Raw genomic sequence first — 27,292 nt, forward strand, 5'->3', positions numbered from 1 at the left:
GACGGGGGAGCTGTTATCTCTACCAGTACTTAACACTGTGCCAATTTTAGAAGTTCTTTTTTGGAGGGGGAGGGTGCTCGTGAGGTCAGAATCTATCAGATAAATAACATCACATCATCTATGTAGTTCTAAATTCCCTGTCTGTTATTTCATTTACTCATTGTTTTACTTTGAAGTATTGTCTGATTTAAAAAAAAAAACAACCCTCATTTTAAGTAGCAAAGTAACTCATTTTAAGTAAGTTTAGCAGTGCGCCCAACTTTTTATTGAGCTGGGATTGTGCCAGGCCTATTTTATTTTGAGAGAAGAGCTGTGGGAATAATTTGGGATTCTGTGCTCAATCATCACCGAATGAATACGAGCAACCGCTCTGAGTGCTGGGGCTGAAGATGCGCTACAGTCGGGGGCAGCTAAGCTAACCTTTGTTTTCATTCCATACCAGTCTGACAATATGGACAGGCCCCATTCTAGGACGCAGGGCATCAGTCAAGGTAAAAAGGGGGGTAGATTATTTCACTTGCAATGTTTAGTTTAAGTCTCTGGATGATCCACACCTGAACTCTAACATGCAGTTTTTTTTATTTGCTGTGATTCATCAGATCTGATTTACTGTCTTCTCAGTTATGATGCTAATGATCCAGGGTCAGGAGGCACTGTGATGGTCAGCCAGTGAGAAAATGAGCTTCCAAACTGTCACCTTTCAACTGCTTTGGACGACCTTAGCTTAAACTCCTCCACCGCAAGAAGCCCAGCATCACTGATGATGAGCAATGATAAAACCACCCAAAACACACTGAACATGCTGATGAGTATGAAGTTGGGGGGATTTGTCCCGCCGCATCGCTGTTCTGCTCTTCTGACCCACTGATGCGGCGCATCAGCTATCAAATTACCATCAGCCCCGATACTTAAAAATGATGTGCATGAAGCGCACTTGCGTGAAGAATCACCAATGCAGAAAGCAGCGCGTAGCCAGAGGAAATGCATCAGCTCTTCCCTTCCTCTCTCCTCTGCAGCCTTCAGCTCACAGCTCATCTGGGACTTATTGTCTGTCTGTGTACAGTCACAACATGGCGGATTTGGAAAAGAAAAACAACCCTGCACAGGGATAAAAAGGAAGACTTCCCCCCCCCCCCCCCCAACCCCTTCAGAGTACAAGAAGATTCTGGAGAGTGTAGAAAAGGGTGTTATTAATATTCTGTGCCTGCACACGTTTCCTGCTGCTGCGTTAATAAAGACTGATCTCCAGTCGATTGCCCTCACCAACTGTTAGCCCAGCTAAACAGCTGCCAAACACAATCTGACCCACCCTAATTTGCAACAAACGAGCGATAATGGCGCAGAAAATCATAATATCGTAACCCCACTAACGCCTGTTTCTCAAAGTATGTTATAAACCCCAAATAGGTGATCATAATCGGAGTAGCCACTAGGGGGCGCTGCAATGGAGAATTAAAGGTGGGGTCATTGAAGGCTGACCTGTTTCGTCCGACTAAAATGGCTTCGGGTCCATAAGACCTGCAGAAAACTGACACTGGTGTAGTGATTGGATCCACAAACACCTGCTTCCTGCTGCGCCCACGCGGAGGCCAAATTAAAGCGGTGGGGCTCACACCTAGATGGCGAGGAGGTCAGGACCCCATCACGCTGGGCAGAGGGTCAGATGCGAGGTCAGGGTGAAAACAGTAGATTGAAGCTGACAGTGTAAACCACAGCGATCACATAATGGTGGCTATGTGACACCATGTGTCTTTGAATAGCAACGTGTGTGGCTTTCTCTGTGTGTGTGTGTGTGTGTGTGCACTTTCTCCTTACTACAAAATCACTAGTAAAGTGAGGACAGTTTGTGGCCATTTTGGCTGGTCCCCAGACCTCCCAAGGACTGTTTAAGGGTTAAGATGGTGGGTTGGTCTGGTTTGGTAGCTGGGAAATTTAGACAGAAATCCAAGGCTGAAATATGACGATGATTTCCCCCAAACAGAGATGATCACAGTTACACTGTGGTTTGATATCTGGTCAGTTTCAGCAGCACGTCAACGGTGTGTCGCATCGGTGTTTGTGGGCCTGAGCTTTCATTTCCTTTCTCCTGACAGGCTGAACTGCAGAGGTGGACTTAATATGCTGAAACTGTGGCATAATAAGAGGCTACGTAGATAGACGACCAGCAGTTTGTGCTTTCTAATCCAGACAAAAAGCAGGTGGGAGGTAAATGGGCGCCTGTAAAACACCCACAAAGTTTTGTGAAGCAACACTTTTATTCTGACACATCTTATGATCCTGCATTATTTGTTCCCCTCCAATGCATCCACCTGGAGTTGCCTGTGGTGATTCACTTCTCATTTCGCTCCTCCTTTCCAGAGCAGCTATGGTGGAACGCTGCACCTTTCTGACTGTAATTTTGGAATTTTTTTTACAGCCTTGAGGACAGAAGTGGGTTTGTTTTAGAAAGGAGATGTTTATTGAGGAGAGGGGACATTTATGACCCGTGAAAGCAGCGGGTATAAAGAGACAGGTTCATCGTGCAGGGTTGGCTATATTGGATGGAATTTCCCTTCATTTTCCTCAATTATATAAAAAGGATTTATATAATGTACCTAATCATTTGTATGTTTTGTCCTGGTTATGCAAGTTTTCTGTGTCAACTGGACTGTTTTTCTTCTCTTTTGAAGACGTTTCGCCTTCTGTCCAGAAGGCTTCTTCAGTTCTGAAGAACTTCAAAAGAGGAGAAAAACAGTCCAGTTGACACAGAAAACTGCCTTTGGATAACTGACCTGGATGAATGAGGATCTACACAGACGTCCTGGTTATGGTTCTCATTTCTTTCAAACTTTTAGGTAAATTTTGGTAAAACCTGATAGCAGGAAGTTTTGGTTAGGACCCAGACAACAGGTGCCTCCAGATTTGATTTTGAAGTCCGGGAGAGTGAAAAAGTTATATTACGAAACTCTAATTTCATAAATGCCTCATCAAATAGTAAGAACCTGATCAGAGGACATTCGAAGCAAACAGGTGCTGGTCATTTATACAAATCTGGTCTTTCATGTAAAACAAATATCCCATAATTCCTGTGAAATGCAGAGGTGAGCGGGGTTTAAAGTCATGTAGAACTGGCTCCCTCCCTTCAGCTCTGTCCCAGCAGATAAAGAGGAACCTCCTGTTGAGGTTCTCTCTTTAACTCACTCCAACCCTGGAAAGCAAAACAATATTCAAGTGACATTTGTCCTGTTTGAACAAGTCACCAGTATAAAAATGGAAAAGCCACAAGAGAAGCTGCACAGAGAAGGGCTCTGCGGCGGGGGAGGAGGCGATTATTACGTAACCCCGGATCAAAGTGCTGCCCCGTGCCAAAGGTAAAGCGACTGAAATAACGAACTCAGATGAGGCCTCCTGACGCTGGCATCAGTGGTGGTTGGCAAACTAAAATGCAAACATCCCATTTTTGCTGCTGTGCCACGGAAATAGGCGAGGAAAGCGGAAGAGATTACTCAGGAAAACAGAAAAAGAGAGAGAGAGGAGGCGTTCGGAGAAGATATGGGTCAGACAGGGAATGATCAGAATGTGCAAACGTGTACGGGCCTAATCTAATTATCCCTCATCCTCCTGGGCCTGTGATCAGACGCCTGATTAAAGCAGCAGATAAAACAGAGGGAGGTGGGAGACACAGATGCAGGATATGAGATACAAGCAGCCTAAACCTGGGCAGATCATGGACTCTAAGACAAACACAAAGACTTTAGGATGCAGCGCATGGATACAAACATTACCAGGGGGGCGCCGTTCACTCGGGCCAAGCAGGTATTTATCATTTATTTGAAGGGCAATGCCTGCAGCAGTGCAGCGTGTAATTATCCAATGGGAATTCTGCTCATCTCTCTTCTCGACTGCTTAAACACAACAAAATCGCTCATGTTTAAGGTGCTGCTGGAGATTCATAAAAAACTCAGAGGGCTTAAGTGGGTCTCGTCAACCGCGGTGCCAAACCTGCACCCGAAACACGTTTGCTCGTGTTGAGCGCCGGCCTGGCTGCGAAATCCTCAGGTTCACTCCTCTGATGCCGCGGATAAGCAGCCCTAATGCTCTGTAAACATGCGACGGGGTTGTTGCTTCATTTGCTGCAGCTCCCGGTGGAACACGAGCGCGGGGCGGCCTCATGCATACGAGAGCGCGACGGTGCGTTAGGACGGAAAGTTCCTCCTGCCTGCCGAGGCAGATGGAGAGCGGAGATATTGGGGGAGAGATGTTTTGTGTGGCACAACTGAGATGCTCTGATAAGGCGGAAATGAAAGAGAGGCTGGGGAGGCAGGTGGGCAATAACAACACCGGGCTTCTTCAGTTGCCACTTCAGCCGTGTGCCAGTTGTCCTGCTGCACAGATGTGCTCCTCATGTGGATCCTGGTCATAAGGTGACTTTTAAGGAATAAATAGAGGCATAACATTTTCGAGTGTGTTCCAGGAATGATGAGGCATTTCACACCTGAGATTTGTTGCCCAAATGAGCTGTTGTTAAAACACAGTGTGTTGGCCATGTTGTCTCCAGCGCCATCGAGAAGCTGCTCGGGTAAATCTAAGCACATCTAATGACAGTTGACACTGGGGTTTGCCACCAACATCTCCAGCCTGGTTTACCAGGGCGGTCCACTTTGCCTGTTTTCCCCAGGTTAGCAAGAACACCACCTCAAACCTTACAGTTGCTTCCTGCTGAGGTTCTGATTCAGCAGGGCCGCGCGACACTTTTTTCCTCCCCCGCAGCTCATGGCTTCCTACAGCTCCTCTTTTGGATCTCTGAGGAACAACAGTGCGCCTCATCGACCAAATGTCAGCCATCTGTAGAGGTCGGTCCCACCCTGATTGATTTCTTTGTCTACCTGTGACTTTCGCAATGAGCAGCTGTCAGTTGGTTCGCTGTCACCCCCCCCACACTCTCACACACACACACACACACACACACACACACACACACACACACACACACACACACACACACACACACACACACACACATTCAGAGGATAAATCTGTCACCTCAGACCTGATTATCTGCCTTGGGTTCAAATAAGGCCTCCACATGTTGCAGGGTCTCGCCCATCCCCCGCTAATAACGGAGAAGAGCGCTTGTTCTAAATGATCGATCGAGTCCTGAGAGCGAACACAGCACATCTGCTGCATCTCCAGTTTTCCATTATGGCCCCACAAAAATGACTTTTCTGATTGCAGCTAGAATATTTACTTTCACAAAGGCTGATTCTGTCTATTGGTTTGATCCAGTCCTAATTGGTGCCAGTCTGAGACAGGCAACTGCTTCGTGAGAAATGAAATAATAACCAGAGCTGGTGAAGAAGACATTTTCAAAGCAGAACAACAGCATCTGACAACTGCTATGGGTCAATTTAAGTCTGAGCAAGGTGCTTTAGCAGGCAAGGAACTGGAGTACATGAAGAAAAGCAGATATGGGCTCTGTTGAAGCAGAAATGGGTTCAAGACCCAAGAATCAAACCTGCGATTGCTGCTGCCTTGTTCCGTTAAATGGCAATAAGTGGCTTAACTGAAGTAGGTGTGCTGGTTTCCAAAAGCAACGAGGATCAAACTACAGGACATGGGATGTTTCTGAGGTGGAACAAGCTGTTCAATTTCCTCCCTGAGCCAGTGAAGGTGGGTACATTCGGAGCTCCTGCTCCAGCGAAACTCAGATATCAGCGTGGCTCCGAGACACGGAGTGATGAAAGCACGTGAGGAACACTTTGAAAAGCACCCCCACCTCCCGTGATGGACTCCAGACTGAGCAAGAAGTGAAAGCAGAGCAGCCGTTCCGCCTGGACGCCGGGGTGCTTCAATCATCCCCAACGATCAGGCACGACCTCTGCAGCGGGAAGTCGACGCGGCTCTGTTCTTTTGCACATCATGTTTCCTTTCAGACAGGATTTCACCATCAAGGCTCTTTCACAGCGTTTGCCGAGCAAGGAGACCCCGTTTCTCCTGCAGAGCAGGATGCAGCGGGAGGCATCGCCGAAAGAGAATTCTGAAGGCGAACCTTTCATGTCATCTTTTACCTGACCAAACTGGGCTGCTGAGGATTCTCAGGCATCAAAATGAGAAGAGAAGAGACAAGAGCAGGGGGATAAAAAGTGAAATTCATTGGTGAAAAGAGTTGGAAAAAGAAGACAGAAGAGATCTCAGGGGGGGTTGAATCCAGTACAGACAAAACACAGACAGAAAAGTTGATCCTTGAGACTGTGTGAGTGTCTGGATGCATCTCTGCCTGGGGAAGCGTGTGCTGCTGGCACTTGGAATGAATTCTCTGTCGAGCAGTATCAGTTCAGCATCAGGAGGACGGCTGCACAATGAGCCCGTCCCTCTAAATGCCAGGTCTGGGAACCCAGATGAGGCCTATTACTGAGTCGGAGCCTTCAGTTAAAGCTGATGAAAGGTTTCTTATCTCAGTCAGGGCTTCCTTCTCTATTGTCTTCCTCAGTTTCAGCCATCGGATCTTTAAAATGCTCCTTAGAAACTGTTGGTAACTCCAACAAATGTTTGCAGCCAGGTGAAATCAGGTCTTTAATAACTTTGGAAGGCTCTTTAGCCATTTTTAATGCTCAATTTCTCTTTCTGTCTCTCCCTAACTTTGCATCGAAGTCGACCATGAAGTTCGGATTAAATGCTTCAATATAAACAAACGACACAAAATGCAGGTTTATTGGAAGCATCGATCTGTTTGTCTGCAGCTCCTCTAACAGCTTTATCCAATTTTAGCCAACTACTTTAAAGATATCTGAGTGGAAATGTAGCCTAAATGACCCCCCCACTAGGATTAAACAAGCTCAACCACCTGAGACACCAATAAAACATCAGATTTCCTGGGAAATCCCAGATAGGTAGCCATGGTAACATGTCGGCGTGTCACCGTGAAACTACGGCCTCAAACCAGTCAACCTCACACGGAAGGGGCCATTATCGGGAGAGTCCATCTGAAACCCTTGATTTCCATCACAGAGGCGTGAAGAATTAAATGTACGGTCCTCATTATGAAGAGGTTACGCACCTGGAATTGCCAGTGGAGAGGACAGGTTCTCAGGACGATGACCTGAGCTTATAAGTGCTTAATGTGTCCCCTCAGCCGGGGCCTGGGAGGGCTGCCAGGTTCTGCACATATGCGCTGGTAACGCACCAGTGTTGGCGCCGCTCACAGCGGGGGTTCGCTGCCGTGGGTGTGAACAACAATCACGACCGGCATTTTTATTGAATATGCTTGAGTGGTCTGGAGGCATTGATCCGATGTGTCTGGTAGAGGAGACGCGAGCTGGAGAGAGCGACAAAAAAAGGGAGGGCTCCTGCAGAGTGGAGTTAAAAATAGAGAACGAGGAGGGGGGGGGGTCCTACCTGTGGGCTTGGAGCCAGCCTAGTTAAGAGCCAGCAGAGAGAGAGAGAGAGAGAGAGAGAGAGAGAGAGAGAGAGAGAGAGAGAGAGAGAGAGGGAGAGGATACAAAATAGCAAAACAATGATGATGGTGATGATGATGAAGAAGGGAAGCAAAAACCAAACAAATGGTGTAAATGTACTGACACCCCCCCCCCCACCCCCACCCACTTCACAAGGAGCATTGGGAGTTAAAGGATTTGCTCATGGGCCTATATGGAAGAAGCTGCTCAGGGGCCCTGACCTTCCATCCTTTAGGCCCCTCCCATTTTAAAGGGTCTTATTAGGATACAGGTCCAGCTTGTATCATTGTTGTGACCTGAGATATCTGAGACCCTCATGGTCCCCTGCTGGGTTCTCTTTCTTCTTTTATGGTCTTTCATGCTTTAATGATGAGAATTGTGCATCCTTGTCATGTAGTCATTTAATTCATACTTCTCACTGCATTTTATGTGCTGAATAGTGACTAATGAACTCTTATTTAGTGTTCACCGAAGCCCAGATAAACGAGGACACGGTGCTTGTCTCGTCGTCGGTGGACATCAGCGTCCCACTGTTGTGGTTGCGTAATCAGAGGCCGAAAGCTGTGATTTAACCACAAAATGGGGAGATTAATTTATATCACTCCAGTCCGTTTATGCTGCAGTTTCTTCCAGTCCTGCTCTCAAACAATAGGCTCTACTGAGCTTCTGCTGGGCTGTTTTCAGAGTTGAATTCCCAGGATACACAGTAAAAAAAACAAAACAAACAAATACAACAAAACTCCGCAATGCCTTCCACCCCCTGCATCCAGATCACACAGCAAATAGAAATGAAGTCATCACTCTCAGTCCTGGTGTCTACCTGTGTCCTTACCCAGCTCAGCCACCGCAGGACGCCCAGGAGGCATCTGTCTCAGAGACCTGAGCCACCTCCACCGACTCATTCTGATGCAAAGGAGCAGCAACTTCACGGCTCCCGGTGGACGGCCGAACCGCTCGCCCCTTAACTGCCTGGATTTTACCTGCTTTCTTCCTTTGCTGGTTATTAGGGGGCCCTTGTGAACACGCTACATCAGGATGTGTCGTGAATGTTAAAGCTGGAGAGTGTGTGAGTGTGTGTGTGTGTGTGTGTGTGTGTGTGTGTGGAGGGTTGAAGGTCATTAAGGAAAAGGGGTGGGATGAGGTGGTCACCAGTTAGGGAGAGAATTTATTTAGTCAGGCACCACCTTTGGCTCTAATGGAAAATAACATCATGTCATCTGCAAAGAGCCTTGAAACCTCAGAGTTTAGAGCTCACAACAAATACTTCCTGTTGTGAGCTCACTACTTCCTGTTGTGAGCTCATGTGGTGAGTGTAGGTTGAGATGCCTGAAGGTGCAGAGGTGGGAACACACTTATCAGATCTTCTAATCAGTGCAGCGGTGAGAGAGAAGATACTTATGGTGCTGGATATGTGCTGGTCTGAGGTGGAATAAGGAATCATTGGTAGCGACAGGCAGATAGTGGGATGTCACCCTCGTTGCCATGGCATTGAGAAACTCCAACACCTTCATTAAAAGCGGCTGCCGTTACGGTGTTTGCTGCTGTGGTACGAGTGTAACAATAGTGTTTTAATTAAAAAAAACTTTGCTCCAAGTGGAAAATTAGCTAACTATGAATAGACACAGGTGGGGCTCTGTTCTACCCACATTCAGGCATCAGAGAGCTGCCGATCAAAGGTTCCTGTTATGAAAATACTGGCTGGAAACAGATTTGTAATAAACCTGCCAAAAGAACATAATTGCTTCCCCCTCCTCCCCCCTCAGCCCCCACAATGCCTTGTTTATCTTTTCGTCATCCCTTTTTGAAGCTGCTGCAAAAATTATGCTGTCAGTCTGTAGTTCCCTCCCCAGCGGAGTCGGAGGGCACCAGAGAAACGTCTACAAGCTATGAATGTCAATAAGGCCATAAGGAAGACAGAGATGACCCCCGATCACCTCCGATTTCAATCCACGCATCCGGGCTGCCGTTTTTGTTGCCATTACTGATTTTTCCTGCTGAGAAAAGCAAAAAAAGATTGAGGTGCTTAAAAATGAACATGTAGCACAATACAGCACCAGAACTCGCCAGGATCTCGACTTCAAAAGGAGAATTTCAATCCCACATGTGTTTGAACAAAATGTGTTAGACAGCTACAACCGCTTGACGCTGGTTTTAAAAGAGGGTTTTCTTGTAGTCCAGCTTGAAAATTGTGTAAGAATGAAGCCTCTCCAGGAGACAGTTCTGATGAAACCTCCCCGGATGCACCGAGCACCAGAACCGTCCCTCTGAGAACACCCTGAACTCTTCTGCTGATGGCTGCTTCCATGATGAGCGGAGCTGGGATCATTCACAGATGGCTCCTGAACATGGCAGAGAGCTTGTTGCCCTCAGACACAGTCACCATGCATCAGTCTGAAAGAGCTTTGGGACGACCTGGACCCATCATCTGCCTCCCAGATGTGCCGTCAACGACTGTGACGCCGTCCTCTCATCATGGGAGGATGTTGCAGAGGAACCAGTAGGATACCTGATCACCACTTAATGCATTTTCAGCATTTTTCTTATCATAATTGGCCATAATTTTGATTTGTAAAGCCAATCAAACCCATCAGGACTTCCAGTTTGATGTTTCTCCCGAACCCAGAGCCGTTCAGCCGTCTCTACAGCCTGTTTTTCTTTCTTTGTGTTAGCATGCTGATGTGCTTCCTGTCATGCCCCATCAGCAAACCAAACCACACGCATGACTGTCTCAACCAAGTAGATTCATTTTTCCAGCGCGCCAAACCACTGTTTCCTGCACGGGAACATTGGGATCCACCCAGTACAACCACAGCCCTCAACTGGTGGCTCCTCTGTGGTTGCACTTTGACATCGCTGTTAATGTGAATGGTCTTAAAAGGACCCCATGATTAATACCATCTACTTAAGCTACACTTTAAAGATTTAAGGATCCGGTTTAAAGTAAGTGGGTTTTTGGGTGTTAGCGTGATGCTAATGAAAGAAGCAGCTAGCAGCAGCTTTGTTTTGGCTAACACAATGGAGTGAATCTAGAAATAGTTTTGGTGGGAACCTTTGGGGAAACTTTGGGAGTCTCGGGACAGCCTTTTCATGAGCGAGGGCGTTGGTCGCCTCGTCCCGATATAGCCCAACACACACACACACACACGCACACACACACACACACACACACACACACACACACACACACACACCCAGAACTGCGCAATTATCAGCTATGCCCCAACACACAACAGTGACTTTGTACCTGCTGCCAGGGAAACACACATCCTGACCGCATTTCCTGCATGACCTCAATGGCAACAACACACAAACATTGTGCGTCAGCCATCAGCCCCCCCCCCCCCCAACACCCCCACCCAAACATAGAGAAAGTGCTCAACAGGTCACTCACATGTGGAAAAAAACCACATGATTGATGAAAGTGATTCATTTATTGTTCACTTTGCTTCATTTTGTTCGACGTGTTTGTGGAATTTGGTAACTGAATTGTGACCAATTGGGAAAAGTGGGAACCCATAAATATCATCATCCTTGCAGGTGTTTTACTAAACCGGATTAAAAATAACCCCATATTAGCTGCTTTCGTTGTGCTGTGCTTAAATGGAGACGCTGTCCTGAACCGTCTATGTTAGATGTCTGTATCACATTTCGCTCATTTTAATTTGGCTCGTTGAAGGGTCCTTTTTCTGAGAGGTTTTCTTTAAAGATTTCCAGAGCCTGCAGGACAGAGTGATCGGCTGGTTTTTGCATATAAATGTATAAATGCATGAGCTCACGCTGAATCCAGCCTGACATTTTAACTCAATTATGGTACTCCGCACATTGAGCATTGTCAGATTAATGAGGGGGAGTCGGGAGCTGAGGCGACTTGGACGGGGAGGTGCGCTTGTGGCTGCCATCCCAGCTCCTGTGTGTTTAGCTCTGGATGGACTCTTAGTCTCACCTTAATCCCTCGGCTTCTCCACCAGAGGATTGACTTTTAATTATCGGCACTATGTAGCAGCTCCACTCAGGAAGGCACGTTAGTCTTGCTGTCCCGCTGCAGCACGACCTTGAGGGTCACGCGGGGGCGCAGATGGGATGCAAACCTCTCCCACGCGCCGGGGAAGAGAGAGACACTGACAAGGCTGTGACAGCGGCGGGATCTGTGTGATGGATCCTAATCAGAAGGTGACGCGTCAGTCACACGGAGGCCTCAAGACAGACACAGCAGGTCTAATCAGAGCTGCTAAAGCGGCTGCAGACTCAAACGTGGCTGCTCTCAAACTGCCATAAAAGCTGCTTTCTGGTTCATTTACCTCGTGTGGCAGGTTCACAGACCTGGCGTCTGTGACCTGACCAGGCGTTCATGCTACCAGGGAGCAGGTGAAATCTGATGGGTTAACTGGGATCTAACGAGCTCATATCCTCAAACCTTACCACAGCATGTGGCGCAGCCTCGGGGAAGCAACCTAGCACAAAAAAGGGTTTATTTTATTGCTGTTAACAATCAATAAACATGTGCACGATGGCTTTGCTCTCTGGGAGGACCAACAAAGGATGTGTGAGCATCATGCGGAGCTGAAGTCTGTAGGCTGGGAGGAATTCCTGAGATAATAGGCTGTGTGTTTGATGTTGAGTCGACACAACACGGATTGATGGTATTCCTCTGTCATATTGCCATTATTGGCAACTGTTTTCTAAAAGCAGCGATGCAAATGTTGATGTCAGGTCTGTGCCATTACCAAGTTTGGTTCCAAGCCCAACGTGTTCACAGAAACCAGGTCGTCGATGTAAGCGGAGCCTCGGTGCAGCTTCATCACTGGCTCACGTCCGCATTAATAAGCATTTATTATTGTTAAAAGCACGATCGCTCTCCTTTCTGACGCAAAAGAGATTAATTAATTCTCTGGAAAACTCCAGCGCGAGCGTGCTGCTCTTTCCTGAGACGAGACCTAAATAAAGGCGGACAGAGAAATGACGTGGACGGGAGCCATCACTTTAAACGCCACAGTCATATTTGGGCCAAGATGACTTATGGAACAGACAGACGCCGGACATCAGTGAGGGAGACGAGGGGAGAGCGTCAGAGGATGAAAACACGTGCAAAACAGAGAGAAAAGGCGGGAAGAAAGTGGAACATCACAGAGAGCCAAATAAAGCCATTTAAAGGGCATATATTAACCCACGTGGAGCTGGAAGGCTGCTGAGTGGGAGTCATCACATTCCTCTGCCTTTATCTTCCTCTGTATCGCTTCCTGCAGTTCTAACTCCACTGTCTTCCTCTGCGTCTCCTCAATATTTCATATGTAGCCTGGTGTTGTGTTGGGGGGAAAGAGTAGCTGTCTTTGATCAGCGGGCTGCCATTGATTTGCTGCTGGTGCGCCGTACGGCATTGACTGCTTCATCACAGGGGAGGAGGAGGAAGAGGAGGAGGAGGAGGAGGAGGAGGACGGCCATACGGAGCGCAGACAAACCCATTAATAATGCATCGTCAGCTTGTCTTTATCTGTTTTATCAGTCATTAAGGATGTGATACACTGTTACACACTCTCACCACCAGTAACTTAGCGCCCATGCTACTGTAACTGCTGCTCCCGCGCTATGCTAGCCTGACAAATGCCTTACGTGCGTATTGCATACGTGCATAATAGTTGCTTTGAGGGTGACGCTCCACCTCCCTGGGTGCCATTAAAGTACTCTTAAGGTGTATGACAACAGAAATCAGAGAGTAAGTGCAGCAGACATGTCAGAAGGACAGATTTCTGAGGCAGGAAAGGATGAGCTCTGCGCTGCTAATCATATCAGCTCCCTCTGCTTCGCTAAGCCAAAAACTTGCTGCCGCTCCGGCTTTGATGTCTAAGCTTTGGTCTTCCTGCGTGGACCAAAGCGAGCGTTCTAAAAACAGGGGCCCAGAATCTGGGTGTTGCTGCCACAGTAATCCTGTGGGTAATCGTTTACATGTGATCGCCGCGCGTGAATACCAAAGCTGCTCTGCCTGTCCTTGAAAAATCCCCCCAATTTACAGCAGGCTCCCGCTCCGGCGGAGGGGCGGCGGCGAGCATTTTCCGCCCCTCTACTGAAACTACTCCGCTTATTCAAAAGGATGTCGATCCCCGGCACAGGCGACCGGCGACGGTTGCGAAACAAGCGCGTGAGGGGAAGGATGAAAAGAAATGAAGGCGGGGGGGGGGGGGGGGGGGGCGATACCAAGTGGGAGATTACAAATGGTTGTCTTTTGTGTGAGGGTGCTGCAGCCTGATTTCAGGCTCATTTCACTGTAATTTGCCCCTTTTATCAATAGGCATGAAGCCTCGGTGAGGGTGTGTGTGTGTGTGTGTGTGTGTCTCTTCAACAATACAGCTGATAATGTTTTGAAAGTTGATGGGAATGTTGAAGAGAAGCTCGGCTCCTTCACCAGGGAGCACCTATTTAAGTGAGGGTGACACATATTAAAAGGATCCAAAGAGCGCTGCCGTTTTTATGAAGCCGTTTTAAGATCTGACAGAGGATTCGTGCTGCGTGCACAGGCGCACGTGCCCTCAGGACAGTAGGAACTGCTATCAGAATGGTATTTTGACAGGGTTTGCTCCCCCCCCCCCCCGTTGTTATTGATGAATGAGGCTCAAACCAAAGATCTGATTGTTGGAGCTACTAGCTAACGAGCTAAAGCATCCGTCACAAACACCCACCATGACTCACGACCCAAAAAACCTCCCTTTGGGACACTTTGCTGATGACTGACAGCGAAAGCACAGACAGCGACTGTTGATAGGGAGAGCCGATCGTGGACGCGGACCCTCGGTCCCATGAGTCAGAGCAAGGACACAAGGATTTCAGCAGATCCGTGGCCGCGCTGACCGTAAAGACGGAGTTTTGATGTTTCTAAAGAGACGGGCCCTTTGTGCGGAACAAAGTTTGACACAGAAGCGGGTTTTCCCCCCCTCGAGTCGTGCACGTGACTGCAGCTCAGTCTTGAAGTTGGGCGCTGCGACACTCGGCTCTGTGTGCTGCTGCGACAGAATGTCCCCTCTGTTCAGGGCCACACGAAGGAATGTTGGACATGAATAAATGGACTGTCCTTGGTGGATGCATGAGGAGAGCGTCCACGCACGAGCCCTTCCACCCTTCATCAAAAGGGCCTTTGAAGGCCTGCCACCATTACACCATCGCCGAGCGCCGTCCGTATGTTCCGAGGGCTCGGCTGGTCTCTGGGAAACGAGAAGCTATTTAGGACGACTTTTATTCGAAGATAAATGTGGGACTGCGGAGCGACACCAGAACAGGTTCTAAACTAACGGCACAATACGGATTTTCAACCACAATCGCTGGAGTCAAAGTCGACAGATGTCACACACAACGACAGGAACGCTCAGAATAAGGGCTGCCATTGCCACGGCAACCGTTAGAACATGTGAAAAAGAGCAAAGACAGGAGGACGGCCTTGTTTCCTTGGATGGTGTCACTCCAGGCCAGAATGGGGGGGAAGGGGGGGTAGCCCCTCTAATAGAGAGGTGAATATCAATCTCTGCCTCCTCACCAGCAACTGAAATCAAATAGTTAGAGATCTTTCTCCCTCCTGTGCAGCGGCCGTCCCTCTGAGGCTCTATGGCCTTGTTGTGGGTTTAGACGGAGCATCACAACACGGCCAGACAGCTCCCGCCACTACGCAGTGCTCTCATTAGTGGGGTGAACACTGGCGTGGTGCACAGGCTCCCTACGGATAGCTACAGCTGTGGCTGAGCGGCTAGCTTTGACCTCGAGCTACCAGCAGAACTCCAGGCAGAGATGGAACCCTAATGTGAAGACGTGACCTCCGCTGCTATTACTCCATCAACGCTGACTCCTGATCTGCATCACATGCTTCGAAACGCCACCTGGACAGACAACAAGGTCCCCGTTTGCTGGATTCGTTGATTTGCTTTGCACATCTGCGTCGGACTCATCCGTATTTATGAGCATAACATATTTATTATGGAGGCTGACCTCACGCGCTTCGAGCGCTCCACTACCCACGGCTGCACCTTGTCAATAAAAACACACCCCACAGAAGGGTGAGAGGCAGGACTGCCGTCAACCACGAGCTGTGGAAGAGGCAGCTCATCACGCTGATGAGTGGCTTAAAATACTCTGCGTGAGTTTGATTATATACGCCCAGGAGCGCGCACGCAGTGGGTGTTCACGTCTTCAGGCAATCAAACTACAGTTCAAGTACTCTGAGCCTGTTTTATACATTTACTTCCCTCTTTTTTTTGCCATATTCCATCGTGATTGTTTGGGATTTATCATTTTCAGGGGCTTAAACGCAGCTCGGAATTCTTTTTGCTGCATCAGAGCTGCTTGACTGTAACTGGGGAGACACCAGGATGGAGCCTGAAGGGGGAGAGGAAGGAGACGGGGAGAAAGAGGGAAGCGAACAAGAGGGCTAATCCCAAACACGGAGGGAAGATGACAATAACTGCATGTTTATAAGGCAGAGAATGATCGCGCGCGCGCACACACACACACACGCACACACACACACACACAGAGCCTTCACTGTCCAAAGGCTTTAGAGTCGTGGGGCTGATTACGTATCTATACTGCCATCTAGTGTCTGACATTAGAAAACACAAGCTGACTTGCTGTCATTGCTGAGCTGAAACCTGACGTGTCTGTCAACGTCTTGTCTCTCTTTGATTTATTCTTCTTTATTATTTAATTAGATTTTTCTTTACATCTGAACCCATCTGGAGATTTCTGGCAGTGTGGGATTGATTCATGTAATAACGCTTAAAGATAAAACCACAGAGAACCGAACAGCGTTGATCGGATTTTTTTTAATTAAGGATGTTGAGTCATAAACGGATTGAGTGAAAAAAAAAGACATAATGAAAACTGTGATGGTGCTGATTTGTGCAGTGAGCAGATTTACAGAAAACTACTGATTAGACTAAAGGGAGTAGTGATGGTCCTGTCTCCCTGCAGTAACTCTGCATTCATAATGAAAGTCTCTTCAAGGCCGGAGTTGTGTGTGTGTGTGCATGTGTGTGTGTGAGGCCACGGGGCGACTCCCTTCATCTTCCAATCATAGCCATTTGTTCTCCTCTGCTCCTTTTCTCTTCATCTTTTCCATCTGTGGGCCCCTCCAGGCTTCCATCCCTCCCCACGTCTGCTCCCTCCAGCTTTCCAGAACTTTGATGGCTGCCTGTTATCAGCTCAATTAAAGCAATCTTTGTTTCCCTCCACCTTCCTCTGCTGTAGCCTACTGACCTCTCCCATTCCAGTAATCATGCACATTAGCTTTATTTTAATTGATTGGTGTGAACTATAATTGTTGGACTGTTTGATGTAATTGAGGACTCGTCTTTCCTCGGATGTGTCTGAACCAAAATAGTCCACAGTGGAATAAAGACTTTTTCCAAGGCTTTTCTTTGGCCGATTGCAGTATTTTCCTCCAAGCTCTGGGTTGTTTTATTGTTTTTCTTTAAAAGCGTGTCATTAATTTTGAGCATCTTATTGGATATTTCATTAAACGCTAAATATGGAAAAAGCTGCAAACTTCAGAAAGCAACGCAGCATCCCAGAGGACATTTGAGTTTGGCTTCACCGAGAGGCTGGAGCGGAAGCACGCTGGGAAACATGATGTAAATATTGCATGAATCACATGCTAATGAGAGCGTCGTGTCTTACAAACCCTCTGACAGAATAACGCGGATCGTGTCGGGATCTAACAGAACTTTGGCCTTCGCGCCGTTTGAGCCGAACCATCCAGGCCGACCACCCGTCACAGTGGATGACACGTGCACACGCGCGCACAGGCTCCCACAGAGCTGCCAGTGGAAGCGATGCAGCCCATCCAGACGCTGTAACGGACACAGGTAGAACCGCGTCCCCTCCTCTGAAGAGCTGCGACCCAAAATAACGCCACAAACACGCCTTGTTCCAGGGCTTTAGGGGTATTTAAAGGGGTGTTCTGCAGCAGCCTGAAACCGGTGCACCACTTGAAGGGCTGGCACGTCTGAAGCAGGAAGGATCAAATTCCAAAGACTTGCAGCTGTCGGAAGAACACGGGATTGTTTCCTGGGTTACGATGGAACATCAATGATCTCAAAGGTGTCGTTCGCCAGATGCAAGAGAATGACAGAAAACTGAAAAACACAATCGAAGCGAGCGTAAGTGGATTAAAATGCCGTTTTAGCGAGAATATGACAGCGACACACAGGCCGGACCTGAAACACTCGCTGAGCCGGTTGTGGGTATTTTGGGGGAATGTTGCGTCTCTCACTGGAAGGGCAGAGTCCCAGTGGAGCCACAGCTTCTCCCAGCTGTCCGGGTTACGAGCGGGGGCGTGGCCTTTCCCACACTCGCCCCGGGGCAGCTGACCAATGAAAGCGCAAAGTCAATCACGGGAACAACGGGGATGCTAAATTAGCGAAGCCGCGGTCGTCTAGTTAGCGGAAAGGAAAATCTGAAGAAGCTGAAGAAAACAACCAGCAGGGAAATACGAATTAACGGGAACAACGGGAAGGGGCGACATCCACATGAATATCAGAGAGCAGACGTGACGCTCTGGGTTCCGGCTGAGATTAAACAGTCAGACTGGCGCTCTGATAAAACTCCAACACAACGGCTCCACTTCATTATCTCAGCCCCTTTCAAACCAAATCAGCATCGCCATAGATTTGGATTTCAGCACATTGGAGAGAAAAATCTGCCCACACCGACGCTGGCGCGCGGCGTTTCCCTGATAAGCCAACGCACAAAGACGCTCTGCAGCTCTTATCTGAGATCACATCCTACAACTGGAACCACAGAATCCCAGAGGTGACGATGAGGTCACCGGGCAAGGCCTTTTTTTCCCATGATGCTCAGCCTGTTGCTGTGGCTGTGGGTTTGCCTGATGTGAAGCTAACTTGAGGTCCGGCGTCAAACCGCAATCAAGCTTCAAAAGATTTTAAAAAAGAAATTATATGCTGTAACAATTCATCATGCAGCCACAAAGCTCGGACCCGCTGATCGGAAGCTCCAGGTGGGCGTGGTTAAGACGGGATGGATGATGTAGGGATGACCAGTCCAGTCCTGCGGAACCAGCGAGGGACTCCAGCAAAATGGTCTCTGCTTCAGTTCTGACATGTTTAGATGAGGAATTCTGAGGCTGGTTCGGAGCGCGAACAGGTGAAAGCACCTGACTGGTGCCGTCTCCTCTCTGTGCCAGTGACTAATTAAGATTCTGATCAACATTACGCTTAGATAATCTGAGAGCCGCGCTGAGGATTTGCTGTTTATAAGCCGTTTATGGATGTTCGGGAGGCGAGGAGGAGAGATTTAGATCGCGCTTGCATCCGCATGTCAAATGAATGGGAGGAAGACAGAAAACAAGCAGCAAGGAGGGAGGGAGGAGGGAGGAGTGGATCAGGAGGGGGAATTGAACATGCTTATGCATGTAAGTGGAAAGTTTTACAGTGCGCTTTGGCAGCAGAGGTCACCCAGGCACTGAGAGGTGAGACGCAATTTATCACAGCGCATTAAGAAAAGCAGCCCCCCCCCCACCCCTTCCCTGCGGGAGCAAGCGGGGTTGACAGAGGACGTGAGGAGGTCGCAGACTTCGATTCAGCTCCGACTCTGGGGGGGAATCTCCAGGTGCTCATGAATCATTTCAAGACGAACTTGCAAATAAACGCCAGTGAACTTCACATTTGTGAGAGATTTCAGTGGTTTCACAGGCAGAACAGGTGAGAGCCAAGAGGCCCCCGGTAACGAGGACGCCGGTTTTAATCACCAACCATCAACGCTGCAAAGGAACAGGCCACGAAGGTCAAAGGTTAAGCCAACACAGAGAAATCTGTTCAGAGACACAGAAAAATGGTTGGAAAGAGGCTCGGGAAGGAGACAAAGCAGCCTGTGAACGGGCTGAGCGGTCTTTTTGAAGTGAAACCCCTGAATGCTGAAGCATCGGTTCCACTTACGCTTCATCCTTTTCATCTTCTTTAGCGTGCGGATAAAGATCTCGCCGTGCTCATCGCCCCTCCGAGCCTTCAGCATCTCTCGGGTAAACACGATTCAGGTCGGTTCAGGAGCGATTTGAGCACGCCCGACTAAGCGCCAGTGAGCATCTCTCGCACGCCATCGCAGTGGCGCCATCTCCTCATTCTTAGTTTGAATACAGCCTTTCTGGTACCCTCGTAAAAATAAACAAAGCCCGTTTGAATCCCCTCGTTAATGTGATCGCTCGCTAATGATTCCTCAGATTCAATGACAGTAAAACTAAAACGGCGAGTTACCACCGTGACCGGACTTTTCTAACGGGCTAATTAGCAGATTGGCTGAATCGCCCAGGACTGCATTCGTTACGGTATCAATGGCCGATATCGGGGGCCAATTATGCCTTTGAATGATGGGATGGAGGTTAAAGCCTGAGATAAGGATGGACTACAAGCACGCCTAACATTGAGCTGTTAATGCCACGCAATCTCCAACCCACAAACGCTGACAGGCACCAATTTGTCCGTGTCTTTGCCTCCACAAAACAGCGGGGGATATCTGAGTACTCTGTGTGTGTGTGTTTGTGTGTGTGTGCATGTGTGTGGGTGGGTCCCAGGATAAATGCATGCACATGTGCATGAAGGGCACGGAGGAGGCAGCAGTTTCCCAAAGGAGGAATTTATTTGGAAAGAGCCTCCCATGACCCAGCCTGATCTCTCCTCTTCAGGCCTCCACAGGGGTTGTGTGTATGGGTGATCCCCCCCCCCACACACACACACATATACACACACACACACCCATCTTACCCGCACGCACATGCCTCAGAGCGCTGGTTTGACTGACAAAATGCGGCCCCGGCATTCAGCCGACAACCAGCCCCCCGGCAAGGTCCCGATACCTTCTGAGGAATCTTATCTGCTGAGAGAGGATGGGGGAGGGGCATCTCTCCCCACGCCGCTCGCCCCAAGCAAACTTTGAGCGCGCTGTCCCCCCCAATCTGCTACAGTGTGCCAGTTTGCCAGCAGCTTCCGTGGCCTCAGCTGGACGTTGACAGTTTGACAGTTGTCGGGTCGTCACATGATGAGTCGAGCCTCATAATCGGAGGAAGCGGGCACCTTCATGTAGCGTTGTAAATCAGTTTTAGACATTTGACTGTAGCCACGGCATTACGTTGGACAAAACCACGTTGGACACAACCACGTCGGACACAACCACGTCGGACACAACTACGTCGGACACAACCACAGTGTGCAGAGGGACCTTAACGCTCGGGAGGAGGTTACCACTAAACGTGGAACAAGTCAGGGAGAGCCTGCAGGAGGAGCTCATGCGTGAATTCTGTCCGCTCACATTAAAAAAAATCCCAGCAGGACAGATGACCATTGACCATCAAGGACTTCAAATCTTAATTAGGCAAAGAAGCAATCAGGAAGAGTAAAGTTCGAAATGTTCTAACTAAGGAACGACCCTTGTGAAGGACGTCAGTGTATCTGCTAGGATCCTTTCTTCGATAGCCAAAATAAGTGACGTGCCGGGAGCTCCTGGGCGGCCCCGGACCACCTGACTGGCTCCTCCTTCAAGGTCAAACTGTGAGCAGCTCGTTCAGACCCTCACACATCAGCTGAGGCTGTTCCACAAACCGCCCGGTTCTGCCCACGGAATTGGCTTCTGACCCCGGAATGCTGCCGCCTACCTGAGGTTTTCCTGCCGCGCCGCCGCGCTTTCTGTCGATCTGCTGCGGATGCAGGCTGTGGTTTAACATACTTGGCATCGGAAAAACAAAGGTTCAACGCTCAGAGGACACGATCGGGCCAAAGATTGAGGAGCACGCGGCAAAAGAGGGAGAAAATGTGATCCAAGAGGACACGGTGTTCTTTCAGTAACTCTGCTCCACATCAGGCGTGACCCAGGTTCAGAGACGGCTTTTGTGCAGCTGGAAACACACTGGAATCTTTAAAAGATTAGAAAAACAGGCCCCAGAGATGCAACTGTGTCTTATTGATTTGCCACAGCCGACCGCCGGAGATCCAAATAGCCGCCAACAGAGCGCGTTTGTGCGATGCTGATCTAATGCCGAGCCGCTCGATGGTTGGGCTCTCCGGGTTTATCAAGGAGTTCCCTGTGATGCCGGGCAGCTGACTCCGAGAGGGAAGCCTCGCTCGGACGCCAAGAACCAGAACGAAGCCGTCCCGCTCATGGGCCTTCTGGAAGTGCCACGCAAACACCACCTCATCAGCTATTCTCGCTAATCCAAGTAGCTTCAGCAGAAACGCCGGGGTGCCGAGCCCGGGTCACCAGTAACTCTCCCAGTATGTGGGCAACTGGGGGGGGGGGGGTGATAAGGAGAGAGAGCGTGCGAGAGGCCGAGCCGCCCTGCGGGTCGATGATGGACGAGCCGAACCGCCAGACTGACATGGAGCAGGTCAGGTCCTGTCTCATTAACCGCAGCCATCATCATTAACCAGAGAGACCCCCGGAAGAGACTGGGGGCCATACATCATCTCGCTCTGACGCCTGGAAGATCATCAAACAAGGTTTCAGGCCCCGATCGACGCGGACGGCGATGACACACGACAGCAATTATCAGTGATTCTGTGGCGCTGGCGTCACCACGGCCCAACTCTGAACTCTGCCTCCCCGCCCTCCGCTGTGTTGGCGAGGTGAATTATTGATGTGCGGCGACACATTGCACCCGGTGGCCCCAGTCACCTGCCGCTCGCTCTCCAGTTTCCCCGGGGGTCTCAGAATGATGTCACACCGCAGTGGCACCGGCCCAACACCTGTGTGGAGCACCAACATGGTTGGGAGCTTTGGCAACAGCACGGCGGCTGTTTAAGTGCCCCTATCCAAAACCACGCCGCCCTCCTGGCTGTCCTGCACTTGGGCCCTGGGCTTTGATCAGCTTTGATGCTAAACCATGAGGGAAGTTGGTGGTGTTTTCTTTTTTCTGCAACTATCAACAACACGAGGCTTCTGAACGATGTCTCCGCCACCAACCCGCTGCCTTCAGACCTGAGCGCAATTTCTGCTCTTCTTTCGGTTTGAAAAGGTCACATTATTACATAAATATGAAGTCCGTGACGCACCGCATGCCAGCTTTGACAGGGCGCATCTCCCCCTTCGCTTTTCGTAACCCCCCCCCCATGACTCTTTGTTTTCATCTCCTGCGCAAGAAGATCACCTTCTGAACAGCTGATCTGGCCATGTCTTGAAAACCCTCAAACCCAGCGCTTAAAAGCTGCTCGGCGCCAACGCGCGTCTGTTTGTCCCCCCCCCCCCCCAGCCCCCCCGGAGAAGCACAAAGAAGCGAGCCTACCTCAGTGCGCGCTGACAGCGCTCCGTGTCGACTCGCAGCCGGGCTGACAGCACCGTGACGCTCGCAGTCAAACAGAAGTTTGGACCGAAGTGATCACACACGCAGCGAGGGTGTTTGGTGGATCCCCGCGTCACGCGCCGTGTACATGGCAACGCCCCACAACAAAAACTGACGTCTGATCTCCCCCTCGCAGGATCGTGAAGGCGCGCTGAAGATGTGGCTCTCCGACTCGGCTGCGCGCACCACGGTGCGCTCTCTCTTTCTCCACCGACGCGGAGCCTAAACGGTCCCCGAGGACACGTGACCAGTGGAGGGGGGGTTGGGGGGAGCACTGGAATAGCTCTCAGACTCCCAGCAGAAGGAGTAACAGCAGCAACTGGGATCAGTTACACCATCGCTCCCAGCTGTATTCCAATCTCAATAAACCGGAGCGGCGCGCACAAACTCCCCCCCTCAACCGAGTCGACCCCCGTGGCCTCGGGGGGGTCGCTGTCTGAGGTTATTAGCCCCAAATTAAAGTGTGGAACTCTGAAACGCCTTCACCAGCATTCTTTACCGAAGACGACTGGGTTCTACGGGAGTCATTTGATGGATTTTGACCATCATTTGTGGCTCGTGTGAACACCAAGAACACCGAGCGTGAAAGAAAAAGAGAATTTGTTTCCACACATACGTAGCCTGACTAAACAACTCTGAGATAAGACATCACATGGAGAATCAGCTGGGGTGATAAAGAACACGAGGCAACAGACGACGCATCGTTTTAATATTATCAAAAAATAAATGAGATCTGTCAAGATTTTGGTCAAAATGGTAGAGTTCAATTTTGATGCATCAAACTGGAAGCAAAATAGAACTCTGACCGTTATTTTGGAGGGATGAGGTCATTTTTAACTCCTCTCTGCCCTCGGTAACCGGAGGAGGATCAGCTCATGGAGAAAAAAAACACGCTGATGTTTTTCTGTGTGTGAGGCGTCAGTGGAACGAGTTTCAGCAGAACCTGAAACATCTTGGGCCGGACCGTACCCGGCAGCTGCCAGTGTTATCTACAGTCAGTCTGCGTGCACGGTCTCCGGCTCTATCTGATAATGGTGATGCGGTGGCAAGCGTGCAGAATCGTGAAGATAGTGTAGGAAGAGAAAAATGTGTGAACACCCCAGAGAGGAGATGAAGCGTTTCTCAGCCAGGACGGCACATTTCCAGAGCGGGAGGCAACTCTCTGTGGTCCTGCACATCAAACAAATGCAAGAACAAATACCAGCACAGCTGCATCCGCACAGCACAAAGATGCTCTTAATTCCTTCTTTTCCTCTGTCTCTGCGTGTCTCTTGAGTTTCTCCGGAGGTTGTTTGGACCACGTGACGTGCCAAATCTACGGTGGCCCACAGAGCTCCACAGAGTTGATGAAAGATGGAGGCTGGAGTTTATGTTCTAGACATGATGGAGAAATAAAGTCACACACTCGCCAAGTCTATCAGAGACGATGCAGATGAAGCCAAGTGTGCCGGAGCAGCACCTTAAATCTACTTATCACTAGAATTCATGGCGTCTGTGTGTAACAGAGGGAGCCAAGTTGTCCTGGAGATGAAGATCAATCTGGCCTCAGCTAACTTTGCTGAAGAAGGAGGATTTGCCCGCAGAACCGGCACCTTCAAGCTCTCAGATGCTAATGTGACAGATGCTAAACAGCAGCAAAGTGGTTCTGTTGTGCAACTTGTAGTCTTAATTAGCTCCTCGGAGGTGAGGATCTCGTTTAGCAGAGGAGCGCCTGGTGCCAGAGGAGGGACTGAGCCCTGGTCCTTGTGCTTTACTCCGTCTCTGTCTCCGTCTCTGTCCCACGTTTGTTGCCAGTCGCCATTTCTTCTTCTTCTCTGTGTTTGCCCACACACATCTTGCCAGTTAGAGGGTCGATAGCCACTGAAAACAGGTTCTGATTTACAATCAACCATTTGTAAATGTAAATAGAGAAGGAAATGTTGCTCATGTGGCCGTAAAAGAAGGTGCAGAAAACCTTGACAGTGAGCCGGTGGTTTAAACATATTGTTCTCCATTTTAAGAATTATTAATAGTTAATTGCAGAGGGATAAATGAGGCTGGCGGAAGTAATAATTAATGAGGCTGGATGCAGATGGACCAGTATGGGGTATTTAATGACAATTCTGTGCTGAAAATGGCCCAAATTTGAATGATCCAAATGGACCCAAACTAGAAAAAAATCTGATTTACTCTGTGACGCTGCACAGCCACCGCGTGTGTTTAACAATAAACATATGTAACATTGTAATGCAATATTCAAATGCAAGTTTAATATTTCCCTTTGTTCGCTTCTTCGTCTTTGATGTTCTTAGCATGTTTGCATTGTGCGCTCCACTTTTCAAAGCAGTAACAAGAGATAAAAAGAAAAAAACTTTCCACGTAGCGCCGCGCTCCACACCCGGAGGCTAAAGCAGCAGTGGCAGGCACACAGGAGACTTCGAGGGAATGCACATTAGCGCATCAATTATACGAGGCATTTGCAGAATCTCTGCTGTCACAGTTTGCCACATTTCAAAGGAAGGAATTTTGAACATGAACCTGTTTGCTGGGCTTACTGGTTACTTCATCAACTAAAACCGACACAAATCATAAAGCCTCCAACCAAATCAGCGCTAGAAGAAGGAAAACATCTCTTTATAGGTTGTTTATTGGTGAGATGCTTCACTTCGGAGATCCTTCTGATGCTTCATTGTCATTTTATGTGGAAATTAAAGCCTTTTCAGCAATCAATCAGACTAATGCTGCCAATAAAGGCTAGCATTAAAATGCTAAAATAACAATAATTATAGCCCCAAACTAGCCGTCCTATAGCTGCAGCTGTGTTGCTTTTACTTTGATTTACACCCTTTAATTTTAGTCTTCATGATGTCTTGGCTTGTGTTACAGGTTTTGAATAGTTTTTTTAATTATGCAGACTCGCTACTTTAAAGATGTCGTGAGAAGTCAAGTGTTACGCATCGTGCTTGTGGCTCTATTATAAAAACCAAGACAGATTTATAGCATTAGCAACTACTTGTGCGATTGCATACCAAGATAGCAGTCGTTAGGCAGGTTCAGCTTCAGGCATTAGCTGAAGCCTCGGGTCAGAAAACCCACTCTGTGTTTCTAAAGATTGTTTCCAGTAGCTGCAGAACTAAAGGCGTCTACCGCTGAGGAATCAATGGAACAGTTGATATCGCCGAGAAAGGAAATGCTAAAGTGTGAGCAATATGAAGCTACTTCCAAAGACAGGAAGAGGCACATCACATTTACTGTAATTCTTGTGACAATGAGATGTCTCCATCTCCATCAGGAAGGCTCCTGTCAGAGGTCTTGGGTGAGATAAAACTTTTCCCTGCTGCAGGGATGAGGTGTCCTCATGTCAAGCTGCTCCTGCCTGCCTACAAGGAGCCACGGCTGATAAGGAAACCTGCAGAGCTCTGCGATTATTCTGCAGCCTCGCCTACAAAGGAGGCCCCAGACAGCATCATCGCTGCCATCCTGAAATGGAAAATGTTTGGCGGGGAGGTGTAGAGCTTTGGCTCTCACCCCTGGACTGGGTGACACTGACAGGAGAAAGGCCAATCTGAGAAGGAGTAGACACCTTCAAGTCTGACTCCAACCAAAATGTGGGTTTCTAGATAAGGGGAGGTCCTTTTCAGGTTTCTGTCCACAAAGATATGAGCATGATTTATACACAGGAGCCATGCTCAGGATATTCTGCATACGGAGCCAAATGGAAATTGCGTTGAGAGTTTTTTTTAAACTGATCTGCAACTGATGGTCTGCAAAACCACAGATGGCCAGTAGGTGGTTCGAGGTTTGTTTGTGTCCGCTTTTAATGCCTGAGAATGAAGCAGAAGAAGAGCGCATCATGTGCTGACAGGAGCAGAATGCTCTTGTCAAACACGAAGGCCCGTAGCTATTGTGCACGGTAAAAAAACAGATATTTCATTATCGCCGTCGACGACGCCAGTCCTTTGAAATGAGTGCAACAAATTCATCTTAAGAGCTGAACTCGAAGGCCAAACAGTGAAAACAAACGAGTTGAAAGAAATCATCGCGAAAAAAGAAGTAAAGGAAGAGTCATACTGAGCTCCACGTGACACAGACCATAATACCTGCCAGTTCCTGCAGCCTAATCTTGAGAGAAAAGCATGCTTTGCAGTATTGTGCTGCAGATCTATCTGCATGTGTCTCTTTGACCCCCCCCCCCTGTTCTCTCACAGCCCCCAATCTCCCCTACAAAAAAACCACAGGCTTGTTTGAAATGATGCACAGCCTCTGTTTTTTGGCAAAAATCTCATTTCATGCACGTGTCACTGTGAGAACAGCAGCGCTGTGGATGCTGCGCATCAGAACAGACGCCCGGGTGGGAAAAATGCTCTGCGTGTCCGCTCTGATTTACAGGATATCAATAAACCCGGGGACACGGGGAAGGGTGACATGCGTGCGGCCGCTGCTGCCGGGGATGTTTATGTCGGAGCCCTGCTCGTTAGCGGTTTGGTTTCTGGGGCTGCAGGTAAAAAACGGAGAGCGTGCAGCTGCCTGGCAGCTCCGGCTCTGCAGAACCCCGAGTGGTTAA

General features: G+C 48.9%; 1 protein-coding gene across 1 annotated transcript in view; it reads right to left on the reverse strand.

Moving 5' to 3' along the window:
• Positions 1-22,814, reverse strand: part of mid2 (midline 2) — a 77,504-nt gene extending 54,690 nt beyond the window's left edge. Inside the window, exon 1 of the mRNA XM_029846854.1 lies at positions 22,693-22,814. The gene's annotated coding sequence lies outside the window, so the exon portion shown is untranslated. The remainder of the gene's footprint in view (positions 1-22,692) is intronic.
• Between the last annotated feature and the right edge of the window lie 4,478 nt (positions 22,815-27,292).

Source organism: Takifugu rubripes, chromosome 14 (assembly GCF_901000725.2).
Source record: "Takifugu rubripes chromosome 14, fTakRub1.2, whole genome shotgun sequence".
Classification (NCBI taxonomy): Eukaryota; Metazoa; Chordata; class Actinopteri; order Tetraodontiformes; family Tetraodontidae; genus Takifugu; species Takifugu rubripes.